Source organism: Malaclemys terrapin, chromosome 1 (assembly GCF_027887155.1).
Source record: "Malaclemys terrapin pileata isolate rMalTer1 chromosome 1, rMalTer1.hap1, whole genome shotgun sequence".
In the NCBI taxonomy this organism is placed as follows: Eukaryota; Metazoa; Chordata; order Testudines; family Emydidae; genus Malaclemys; species Malaclemys terrapin.
Window position 1 is genome coordinate 17,524,610 of NC_071505.1, and position 13,326 is coordinate 17,537,935.

Below are 13,326 nucleotides of genomic sequence, written 5' to 3' on the forward strand. Positions count from 1 at the left end.
TGGGAGCCGCCATCAGCCGAACCTGTGGACACGGCAGGTAAACAAACCGGCCCGGCCACCAGGGTGCTTACCCTGGCAGGCCGCGGGCCAAAGGTTGCCAATCCCTGCCCTAGTGTAACTGATGTCAGAATCAAGCTAATTGGTTTTGATTCATGCAGGTGAGTGAGCTTCGTTTGGACTCATGGCCAGATACCAAATCTACCCAACTTTATTGAAAATTTCACTTTGGGGCAGTGTAAATGTAAGGTCCCCTCAGACTAATCCTAGTCCTGATTCAAAAAGCTACAGTCCTACATATATTGTGGTGTCCTGTGTCTTAGAAACCTTTGCCTTCTCTTTCTTTAGATTGCTCAGAGGAAATTTCTTTATAGTTTAGTCTCGAGCAAATGAAAGAAAGTGGAAAACAGCAATTAATTTAATTGGAATCCTCTCCTCAAATAGAAGTGGAATCATTTGTAATTGGCCTAGCACTTTAGGAAGGGAGTTCATTTTTTGGCACTGGAATTCTGCCAAAGCATAATAGCAGTTACCCCCAAGGGCCGCAGCTTTCTTCATTGCAATCAATATATTCAGCACAGATTCCTTTAGACAATTTAAATGAAGGAGAACATTACCAGCACGCTATGCACAAACCTGATTTTTGTTTACCTGGCCAGCCATCATGCCAGGGATGCTTTGGATGTTTGAAATCTGCACCTCCTTCAAGATAAGAGGTGTTTCTTTATTCAGAGCCAAATGTAGGCATCCGAAGAGTCAAACTCTGATAGAATTCATTTCACCAGCCCAGCTCTGAAAAATCAACCCCCCTTCCTCTAATTTATAAAAATCATACAATCATAGAATCATAGGATTGGAAGGGACTCCTTCACTCATGGTAGGACTAAGTATTATCTAGACCTGTGGTTCTGAACCCTAAGCCCATGGGCCACTTGCAGCCCAATCAGCACACAGCTACTGCCCATGTGACATCGTCAGGTCCATACAGGTAGTACTGGATGCGGCCCACGTAACACATTGTGGGCCACATATGCGGCCCACAATGGTAAATGGGTTGAGAACCACTGATCTAGACTATCCCTGACAGGAGTTTGCCTAACCTGCTCGTAAAAATCTCCAATGATAGAGATTCCACAACCTCCCCAGGCAACTTATTCCAGTGCTTAACCATCCTGACAGTTAGGAAGTTTTTCCTAATGTCCAACCTAAATCACCCTTGCTGCAATTTAAGCCCATTGCTTCTTGTCCTTTCCTCAGAAGTTAATGAGAATGATTTTTCTCCATCTTCCTTGTAACAACATTTTATGTACTTTAAAACTGTTATCATGTCCCCTCTCAGTCTTCTCTTCTCCAGACTAAACAAACCCATTTTTTTCAATCTTCCTTATAGGTCATGTTTTCCAGACATTTAATCATTTTTTGTTGCTCTTCTCTGACTTTCTCCGGTTTGTCCACATCCTTCCTGAAATGTGGTGCCCAGAATTGAACACAATACTCCAGTTGAGGCCTAATCAATGCTGAGTAGAGCAGAAGAATTACTTCTTGTGTCCTGCTTTCAACACTCCTGCTAATACATTACAGAAGGATGTTCGCTTTTTGTGCAACAGCATTACACTGTTGACTCATATTTAGCTTGTGATCTACTAAGACCCCCAGATCCTTTTCTGCAGTACTCCTTCCTAGGCTGTCATTTCCCATTTTGTATGTGTGCAACTGATTATTCCTTCCTAAGTGGAGTACTTTGCATTTGTCCTTATTGAATTTCATCCTATTTACTTCAGACCATGTCTCCAGTTTGTTCAGATCATTTTGAATTTTAATCCTATCCTCCAATGTGCAGCTTGCCATCATCTGCAAACTTTATAAGTGTATTCTCTATGCTATTATCTAAATAATTGGTGAAAATACTGAACAGAATCAGATCCCTGTGGGACCCCACTTGATATGCCCTTCCTGCTTGTCTGTGAACCACTGATAAACTACACTCTGGGACTGGTTTTCCAACCATCTTATATTAGCTCCATCTAGGTTGTATTTCCTTAGTTTGTTTATGAGAAGGTCATGCAAAACAGTATCAAAGGCCTTACTAAAGTCAAGATATACCACATCTACTGCTTCCCTCCATCCACAAGGCTTCTTACCCTGTCAAAGAAAGCTGTTAGGTTGGTTTGACACGATTTGTTCTTGACAAGTCCATGCTGACTGTTACTTATCACCTTTATATCTTCTAGGTGTTTGCAAATTGATTGCTTAATTATTTGTTCCATTATCTTTCCGGCTACTGAAATTAAGCTGACTGGTCTGTAATTCCCTGGGTTGTCTTTATTTCCCTTTTTATAGATTGGTTCTATATTTGCCCTTTTGTAGTCCTATCATGTGCCTATCATGATCTCTATTTGAATACATGAAACAAAACTAGTATTATTAGGTGTGCATTAATAACTCCTCTGCTACAAACTCCCAGACTTCCCCATCAGAAAAATCCTGACTACACAGACAGGCCCTACCACGTGACCCAATGGTCAACAGCATTAGATTCTGTCAAGCCAAGGGAAAAGTGTATTTTGAGAATGCCTAACATCAGCATTCTGATAGCCAAATCTAAAGCTAGTCTGATTAGAGAGAGAAGCTGTCTCTAAAACATACACAACCCAAACTGTATAGAGCCCAGCAGAAGTCAATGAGAAACCAGGGCAGCATATGGAGTGAGGGGGTAAGATGCACCAAAGGTGAAACACCAATAAGCAAGCTGCATTCTGCACTAGCTAAACTTTCCAAGTGATCTTCAAAGGAAAGCAATGCAGTCTGCAAGTAAAGGCACAAGGAATCTAGAAAATCCTGAATCTATTGGTACCCAACAGATTAACAAATAGCCCAAAGCATCAAAACAAATACAAGAGAATTTGAATACTAAGGCACAGTAAGAGACTTGCCAAAAGTCACACAAGAAACCTGCAGCAGAGCCAAAAACTGAACCTCCTATATCCTGGGTCCCAAGCCAATACCTTAACCACAAGCCCATCTTTCCTGCAGCTCTAGTCTTTGCTCCTGTTTGTCCTCTGTAGGAGGACATTCAATTATACTGAAAGGCAAAAGAAATATTTTTATCACAATGTGCAATTGACCTGTGAAACTCATTGCCACAAGATATCACCAGAGCTTAGCAGGATTCAGACACAGACTAGACCGTTATGTGGATAAGGAGAGCATCTACAGTTACACTGACAGAGGGAGTTCGGAAGAAACTGACCCTATAGGCAGGTGATCCTTCCTTTGAAGCATGTGATATTGGCTCCTGGCTGAGACAGGATATTGGTCCGATCCAGCATGGCATGTCCTATGATCCTAACAACAATCACACAGCACCAATGCTTACATTGTATCAGAGTTTATCAATCAAATGTGTGGCTTGCCTTCCAAGGCTTTCCCCTGCTTTTATTATCCCTGGCAATTCAGTTAATGTTCAAAAGCAGGGTGAGAGATTACAAATTCACACATACGACATGTTCTTCACACTCTCTCAACTTGATACTTTAGGTTTTTCTTAAGAACATCAGTTGTGAGCATCTTTAGGCAGCAGCTTTCAGTGTATGCCCTGATTTCAGTTACTCACCAAAGAACATAAAATACACAGATACTTGGAGGACAACAATACTATAGAAATTGTTAGGCCCGTGGACATTAAAACCCTGGGTTCCTTACCTCACTTGTGTGCCTTTCAACTCTATAAAAAGAACAGGAGTACTTGTGGCACCTTAGAGGATAACAAATTTATTTGAGCATAAGCTTTCGTGGGCTACAGCCCACTTGTAGGCTGTAGCCTTCAAAAGCTTATGCTCAAATAAATTTGTTAGTCTCTAAGGTGCCACAAGTACTCCTGTTCTCTTTGCGGATACAGACTAACACGGCTGCTACTCTGAAACCTTTCAACTTTATCTATCCCATTGGCTCCATTATCTCTTTTTTCTCACCACCTTTGTCCTAGTCCAATAGGACTTGGTATCCATTTTGGGTGCTTATCCTAATCGGAGCTCCAGATTTTGAGGTTCACCATAACTTTCCGTTCATTAATCCATTCTATTCATGCAGGGCCGGCTCCAGCTTTTTTGCCGCTGAACAGGGAAGACAGGGAGTGAAGGACCCACCGCCGAATTGCTGCCGACGGACTGCCGCCCCTTTCTATTGGCTGCCCCAGGCACCTGCTTCCTTCGCTGGTGCCTGGAGCCGGTCCTGCATTCATGGTAGAAAGTGCTGGGGTGACAGCACTTGCGCAGTACCAGTACAACCTTCTCCACACTGTCCTTCCCATGCGCTTCACGTTTCTTCTGCAGGACCTGTTTCCACAAGATGGGTTATTTCAGTTTCCAAGTTAATTCTCCCCTTGGCCTTTCAGCTGTGTCTTGTCTTCGTTAGATTAAATATGTTCCTGCTAGAATGATTAATTGTGTGTCAAATACATATACACATTTCTTGCTGTCCTATTTTTTTCCCCTTTCCTTTATTCTCTGTTGGATTTAATTAAGCTCTTTCTTGGCCAACAAACTTGAACTTGAAAAGAAACAAGCTTGCTGCTGAGGGGCAGGCGCCCCCATGCTCTCACAGTTCTAATGTATTCTCTAGTCCTTTACCAGTGTAGGAGGAGTTATGGTCTCATGGATAGGGTGCTGGCCTGCGTGTTGAGAGACTTGGATTCAAGTCCCAGCTTTGCCACAGACAAGTTGTAAGGGCAAGTCACTTCATCTCTATTTGCCACTCGTTTTCCCTCCCCACCTTTTGTCTTGTCAATGTAGCAGGTTAAGCTCTTTAGTGCCTAGTTTGTCTCCCACTATATGTTGTAGAGAGTCTAACACAATGGGACCCGATCTCAGTTGGGGCCTATAAGTGCTACAAATACACCTCTACCTCGATATAATGCTGTCCTCGGGAGCCAAAAAATCTTATTGCGTTATAGGTGAAACCGCGTTATATCGAACTTGCTTTGATCCGCCGGAGTGCGCAGCCCCGCCCCCCCAGAGAGCTGATTTACTGCGTTATATCCGAATTCGTGTTATATTGGGTCATGTTATATCGGGGTAGAGGTGTATAACAACAATTCTCTGGTTTCAGAAAATAGGAGACTTCAGTTCTTTGTTCTACCATGATCATCAGTGTTGCCAACTTGAGTGGGAAAGAAGTACTTAGAAAGGTGCCAGGGAGGTTATATTTAAATTTCCAACCCCACAGCTCTGGGTGGGGGCTCAACCCATAGTTTCTTTTGTTTTGGAAAAGGACCCCAAAGCAGATTGAACCAGGCCTTAGTTGCTGGCAGAAGGGTTACATAGCTTATTTCTGCAGAGTAAGAATGAAAACACAAGGAAATATGGGTGTGAATTGATATATCAAGTTTAGGGAGTAGATTTTAAACAGGTGTAAATCTGTGTAGCTCCACTGACATCAATTCTACTCGAAAAGTCATTGCTAATAACAATTAATAAATAATTATTAATATCCATTCCCGTTGCAGCCAGAGTTCCCATTGATTTCAGTAGGGGTTATCCACAGACTGCAAAGTCAAGCCCAGGGGAAAGTCTTGAATATGTTTTATTGACAATGATTCACTCAAATTTAAAGACTGATCTCTAGAGAAATGCAAATGAGCAATAAAGTTTTCTCATCCTTTCCCTTAGCTTTCTAATCCTGTTGATTTGTTTCTCAAACCCCATATTACCTTCCCTTTTGTGGAGGGCTGTAAATGATCCCTTTCTGATGCATATTCAGAGAGAGATTTTTAAAATAAACAAAACCTTCAGGAACTTTTCCGCTCTTTCAAATGACCACGTAGGAAATAAAAGTTATAGCCCTCTAGTAAATGAGACAAAGGAGCAAAATTGCTGGTATTCTATTAAAGTGAGGTTTGCTAGGAGGTAGGGAACTATTTGGGTTATTAATGAGCAAAGAAATATAGGGTAGCCTGTGACAATTATTTGCATACCACGGGTAGGATTGTGAGTGGGCCTGCACACCCATGCAAAGGAATAAAAGGGAACAAGACCCCTTACACTTTCACCTCCTGCCAGGGCTACCCAATCATAGGACTGGATGAGTATGAAGAAACGTGTGGTGCATGTTTGCTCAGAGCAGGTCACAGAGTCCAAGGTCAAAAGGGACCACTAGATCATCTAGTCTGAATTCCAGCACATCACAGACCACAAACACCACCCAGCACCCGCACACTAAACCCAACAACCCGACTTTTATGTGTCTGTGATGGTTCTCGGGCTACCCAGGACTGTGAGTCACCTTTGTTACCCTCTGTCTCCAGCAAGAGATAGACTTGCCTGTGGTAGCTGGGTGTCAGCTTCCTGACATCACCAGCTTATTAGCCACTCAAGCTCTCTCCTCTGGGCTATGCCAGCCCTGTCTTTGCCTTACAGGTTAATAGGTGTACCCCAGCCCCTGAGTCCCTTTGAAGCATGACTCTGTAATATCCACCCCCGACACTGTCTACTCACAGAGATCCCAGCTCCTTTGCCTCCATAAAAGGCAAACTAGGGCCTACACTTGGGAAGGTAACTAATAATATCTAATAAAGTAGGTTGTTCCCCTCAGTCTGGTGCAGAGCTGGCTGGCTTCACGGGAACCAGGATCCAAACTGTCATGTAAACAACCCGCTCCACACAATGGCCTCTCGGGCTATGTCTACACTGTACACCTTACAACAGCACGGCTGTGCTGCTGTAGCAACTCCGTTGTAAGGTGCTCAGTGTAGCCGCTCTTTGTCGCCGGGAGAAAGCTCTCTCAGCGACACAATAAAACCACCCCCAACGAGGGGCGGTAGCTTTATCAATGGGAGCACGGCTCCCGCTGACGAATTGCTGTCCACACCAGCACTTTTCGTCATCATAACTTTTGTCATTCAAGGGTGCGTTTTTTCACACCCATGAGCGACAAAAGTTTTAACGAGGAAAGTGCCAATGTAGACAGAGCCTCAGTGAATGGATGCAGAGTGCCTCTCCCCACTCTGCGTTATGCCGAAACAGTCTTTTGTCTTTATTCATAGCCAGGACCATCGCCTGTGTGGTAAAATGTTCTTTTTTTTTTTGTACCTCCAAGTGATTTTGATTGTTTTCAGTTGTCTTTGATGGTTTTCCATTGACTGGTCTATGATGGGGCAACAGCAGACAATTGATCCTGGCATTACATCATGGCCTAACCAGGGAGGGCCAGCAACTCCCTCCTGCATGAATAGGCTATCACCAAGTAATATCACTCCCTGGTGACTCCATTAACCCTAAGACCATAAGGGCATAAATGACAATATAGTAACATTATTCCTTAAATATCACCCGTGCAAACATTATGCCATGATTATGAACAGCGATAAGTTCCAGATACCTTCCATGTTACCCTTTACGGATAAATACCCTGTAAGCAATGTATTTGATGTATTGAGTTTGTTAGGTCTGAGATAAGAGTTGTTTGCGAAGAACAGGGGGCCCTCTGTCAATGTGCCTTTGTTTCACCATGCCACAGACAGAGAATAGCAGGGACTGTGGTGCACCAGTACCAGAGGCTCCGGCAGCAGCAGGGAATTGATTAAGTATGATAGAAATAAGTAATCCTGGCAAGTGACTCGCACCCTATGCTGCAGAGGAAAGAAACACCCTCCACCCCACCCCAAGATCACAGCCAATCTGACCTGGGGGGAGAATTCCTTCCTGACCCACTGGGTGGCGGTAGATGGGAAGGAGTGGGCAATGCATACAGTCTTGGCTACTTGATGGCTGGCACATCTGAGCCTGTGCTGGGGTGTATCAATTTGCTGTTTTAGGTCCGTAACAATTTCTAACCCCAGTCTCTCTCCCTAGAGCCAAGGAGGAAGCAGGGGATGAATTGTCTGAGTCACAGTGACTCCTGGGATTATTCCTGAACTGATTTATGCAAAGCCCCTTGCTCAGGTCTCTCCCTCAAGTCACAATTTAGCCCTAAATTTACATAAGAACATAAGAACGGCCATACAGGGTCAGACCAAAGGTCCATCTAGCCCAGTACCCTGTCTACCGACAGTGGCCAATGCCAGGTGCTCCAGAGGGAATGAACAGAACAGGTAATCATCAGGTGATCCAGGTTGCCCATTCCCACCTTCTGGCAAACTGAGGCTAGGGACACCATCCTTGCCCATCCTGGCTAATAGCCATTGATGGACCTATCCTCCATGAATTTATCTAGTTCTTTTTTGAATCCTGTTATAATCTTGGCCTTCACAACATACTCTGGCAAAGAGTTCCACAGGTTGACTGTGCATTTTGTGAAGAAATATTTCCTTTTGTTTCTTTTAAACCTGCTGCCTATTAATTTCATTTGGTGGCCCCTCGTTTGTGTGTTATGAGAAGGAGTAAATAACACTTCCTTATTTACTTTCTCCACACCAGTCATTATTTTATAGACCTCTATCATATCCCCCTTTAGTTGTCTCTTTTCCAAGCTGAAAAGTCCCAATCTTATTAATCTCTCCTCGGACGGCAGCTGTTCCATAACCCTAATCATTTTTGTTGCCCTTTTCTGAACCTTTTCCAATTCCAATATATCTTTTTTGAGATGGGGTGACCTCATCTGCACTCAGTATTCAAGATGTGGGCGTACCACTGATTTATATAGAGGCAATGTGATATTTTCTGTCTTATTATCTATCCCTTTCTTAATTATGCCCAACATTCTGTTCACTTTTTTGACTGCCGCTGCACATTGAGTGGATGTTTTCAGAGAACTATCCACAATGACTCCAAGATCTCTTTCTTGAGTGGTAACAGCTAATTTAGACTCCATCATTGTATGTGTATAGTTGGGATTATGTTTTCCAATGTGCATTACTTTGCATTTTTCACATTATTCAAACAAACAGGACAGTTGGGGGGGAATTCTGATATACAGATGAGCACCACCTGGGTTCGTTTTCACATTTTAAGGGACATTTCTGCAGAGATCTCATTCTTTCAATATTACTACTTTTTTTTTTTTTGCTATCAATTGCTTGTAGGTAATTGATTTCATTTCATTAGCAGTGCTTTTTTTGTTCATATTTCTGAGTGCAACCCTCTTTTAACTGCCTGTAATGTTACCCACTACATTTCTTTGCATTTCTTGATAGAGCAAAAGATAATTGATCCCATAAACAATCCTGGCTGCTCCTAAGGGCTAAAAATAATTATTCTGTTGTGTCCTTGAATAATAGTCACATTTAACAAATACGCAGACTCTGATGTTTGCTATTTGACAGAAAGCTTTGAGAAACAGAGTGTGTGAAAATGGTGTTGAACTCCTTTTTAACGAATGGATTTTTTTTTAAAGCACATATTCCTTTTTGTAGCCTCTGGGCCTTTTTGTGTTTGTTTTATGATGATTATTATTTTTAGATTTTTCTCATAAATAATTGAAAAAGAACCATGCCTTCCTCAAATCTATGTTCAGAGTTCCTTGTTGGATGGCAATTCAATAAGTGAGAGTGGATTTTGCTTAGTAAGCGCAGTGGGAAACCTCATTTCACAGTGAGTCACCAACACATTTCATGTTGATGTAGCTTTAAAACAATAAGCGCCACACCATTCTCATGTTAGTGGGAGAGAAGGGAAACATAAAAGCAATTCAGCATTTAGCACTGAGGGTGAAATCCATTGCTACTGTACCTGCACTTTCCTGATGTACTTGTTCATAGATATGTTACTGATGTGAAAATTCGTTTCTTTTCTGTTGGTGGTGGTGGATTTTTGGAGGTACATTAAGGGACTAAATTCAGCCCTAGTCTAAATGGTACAACTCAACTGACTTCATTATACTTACATCCATTTACATTAATGTAAAATGTGATTTATTAAGTTTCTAGATGAAGAAATTCTTCAACTTTTTGGCATTCTGTACAGACTAGCTTAGGAAGAGCTGTTGCTGAGAACAGGCAAGAACTGGCTGATGCAGTGTCGAGAAATGGGAATGTGTTGGTTTCCTTTATGGCTCTCACAATGACTATGTTTAGTTTCACAGATGAGGCACTTCACATTTGTTATACTTACAAAAAAGCCCAAATCTCAGCTGTAGTTGAGAAGTGCACAGCACAGCTCCAGGGTTGAAAAGATGCCCTTTGCATTCCTAGTTCCTGGAGTAATTTAGAAATTATGCTAATAGACATAAAGGGCCATTATATGGATCAGTGGGTTTTAAGGAAGACTTGCCCATACCCAGTTTTCCCATAGCCACACTTTCCGCATCAGAAACAGTGAGCAGGGTGGCATAGAACTATTATACCAGATTTACAGGTTATAAAACCATCCTATCTCTCATTCACACTTGGGAATCCACTTTTATAGAGCTTAGTTATAATGGGCCAAACTGGAACCCCAAGTTTATACATGCCTACTCTTGGTGGAGTAGGGTTCAAAATCTGGATCTGAATTCAGACCCAGCTGTGCCAGAGATGAATGCTAAGCATAATAGTTTTGCTTGGAGCACTTTGGTTTGTTTGACATCACACTTTGGGTCAGGCGGCTGATTGTAAATTGAGGAGAATAAAGAATGGGAAAATGGTGTGTGAAAAAACACAAGCCCATCCACTTTCACACACTTGCACTCTGCAGTGCCCTGCATGTTGCAGCCTTCTGAGGGAGGTACAAGATAATATATAAATACCAGAGAGTGATGCTGTGAATTCTCATTGCTGCATGTGGTAGTGTCAGCAGTGAAGTGAGAAGAGATGCTGCTTCCTAGGGGGAGTTGATTGTCACCAGCCGGGACCTTAGGCCTGGTTCCGACAGCCCTGACTGGGAGAACAAGGAGCAGCAGTTCTGAATTTTAGGAAAGCTTGAGCTCAATGCTGAGAGGCTACCCAAGTCTGTGTCATAAGCCCTATACTGTTAACAGTTAAAGTAAATTCTTCTCCAACTCAAGTGATAGAAGCCTGCACTTTTGGAGCAGGAGGATCTGAGTTCTATCCTTGTTGTTTCCACAAAGCTCTGGGGAGCTATGATGTACAGAGTTGTGTCAGGATGAAGTTCCTAGGTAGTTGTGAATTTGTTACAGTGGAAATAAATACATATGTATAAATTAAATATAACAATATTTTGCACTTTCTAATCTGATTGCAAAATATCAATTAATTTGATTAGCATCACATTTTATCTGGCAGGCGTTGGTTGCATTCACTTGCAAATTATTTAAGCCTGGGTATGTGTGTTTATGGACTTTGTGTTTATAACATGGCTACTTGAAAAGTCAGTTTTGTACAATGAATTTTTCTTACAGATAAAAGTTTTTGAGAAAACAATGATTCACATTTTGTTCTGCTTAGGTCCTTACAATGGTATTTGAGCCTTTCCTACAGCTGCTGTACAGTTAGAGCCAGATTCAGCCTCAAGGAAATCAACGAGAATTTGCTTTGCCTTCAGGGGGATCATGATTTGGAACATAAGTCCTGATCCAAAGCCCACTGAAGTCAATGGAAAGACTCGTATTGACTTCTGTAGGATTTGGAACAGACCCTTAGAACGTTCATATACACATGACCAGGCTTAAATAATGGGTTTGATTAAATTACAAATATGGGCACATTTTTGGGTGAACCTGAAAGGAAATTCTTTCTAAGAAAAGACATTTTAAGAATCTCCTCGCCTCTATGTGCTCAGGAATTTTCATAGAAAAAAATAATCATCTCTCTTTGATATAATGCAAGCAGCCATACATGTTTTGGAGTAGAATAAAATTCAACCCCTGAAATGTGTGAGATTTTATAAAGCAGATTGAAATTAAGAAATGGTTATAATACAGTGACTTAGGTGCAATCCTTTTTTAACTGTATCGTTTTTAATTGGATCCAACCTACATACCTTGGAGAAATGTACTGGGGACTGATAAGGATACCTATTTCTAAGGAAAAATGAAAGGATAAGAAAAAATGCAGGTAGTATCGCGTGGACATTTTGTATAGAATGAAATTAATTGACTGATAAGAGAGACACATCTTCCTCCCACCTAAGTTAAAGACTATAAACTTTCTTTGGAGTTTCTTTTCTCCATAATATCTACTGTGAACAGTTGTGTTAGTTCTGCTCCTAAGCCACTTGTATCCTTTCTAAAACCCACAACTGCTCCAATACCCACAGATATTTTTCCTCTTGTCACCCTTAATGCCTGGTTTTCATCCTGGCTTTGATTCCCTGTGCTTGATGTCACCGATAGTGCAACATTTTTGTCATGATTGTGTTAATAAAATGCTTGAGCTGCTTGGAAAAAGTCTGCTGCTCTTTGCAGGCTGTTGCCTGCATTTCCAGTTCCAGCCTTAGTGAGATCTTTTGTCACCTTCTATCTCGCAGGTTGTCATGTTTTATAACTAATTTATCTTGCAAATCATAAGAGCATCTTTGGTCACGTTGAAATTGCTTTCCCCACTCAAATATCCTCTCATCTGCTTTTTTCTCAGGACTTTGTGTAGCTTACCCTCAAATCATCTTCTTACACCAATGTAGGCTTTCATCTATATTCTGTTTCATAGTGCTAGATAAATAGAGATCCTTGTTTCTATTTGTTTTTTAACCAAAATGCCTTTGTTCCCACCTCTTCTGTATCTTGTTTGGCTGCACAGAATGTGATCTTTTATCTTTCAATCAGTTCTTCCTCTTGTGGTTATCTGCCAGAATCTATTCCTCAAACATTTCTAAATTAATCTCGGATTTGCCAGGAAAAAGAAAAAGAAAATGTTAATTTCTCACTTATTTTATAATTGGCTGTATCATACATCTACATATATTCGCCGATCCACCATGAACACTTTGCACCAGTGGCAGAACTAATACAGAAGAAGGGGGGTGGAGTGGGGAAAAACACCCTTCTGGCAGCCTTTAAGAATATGTGTGGCACCTTTTCAAGCACATTATGCAATTGACAAAAGGAGGGTATACAACATAAATTTTCACATGGGGCTGGAGAACAAGCCCACCCTGCACTCACCGAGCAGCAGCAGCTCCTGTCCCATGGGGCTGGGCCTGGTTCCCCACATTGGGCAGCTGAGGATCAGAGAGTAGCTACAGGTTCCCTAACAGACCTTCCCATCTCCACTGCACCAGAACTCTGCTTGGCGGCAGTATAAATACAGACAGAGCAGAGATTTAGATCATTGGCAAGGTTTCCAGGAGAGAAAGAATATTCATCATCTGGTTGGATTCCTTGCCAACACTTGCCTAGGTTTCCCACCAACTCTTTAGAGACCTCCCTCTCTTACTGCTACTATCCCTTGTCACATCCCAGGTAGGTTGTGGCTGGGAATCAATCATGAAGCAACAGGCTGCTTTTAATACATCAAAATAGTGA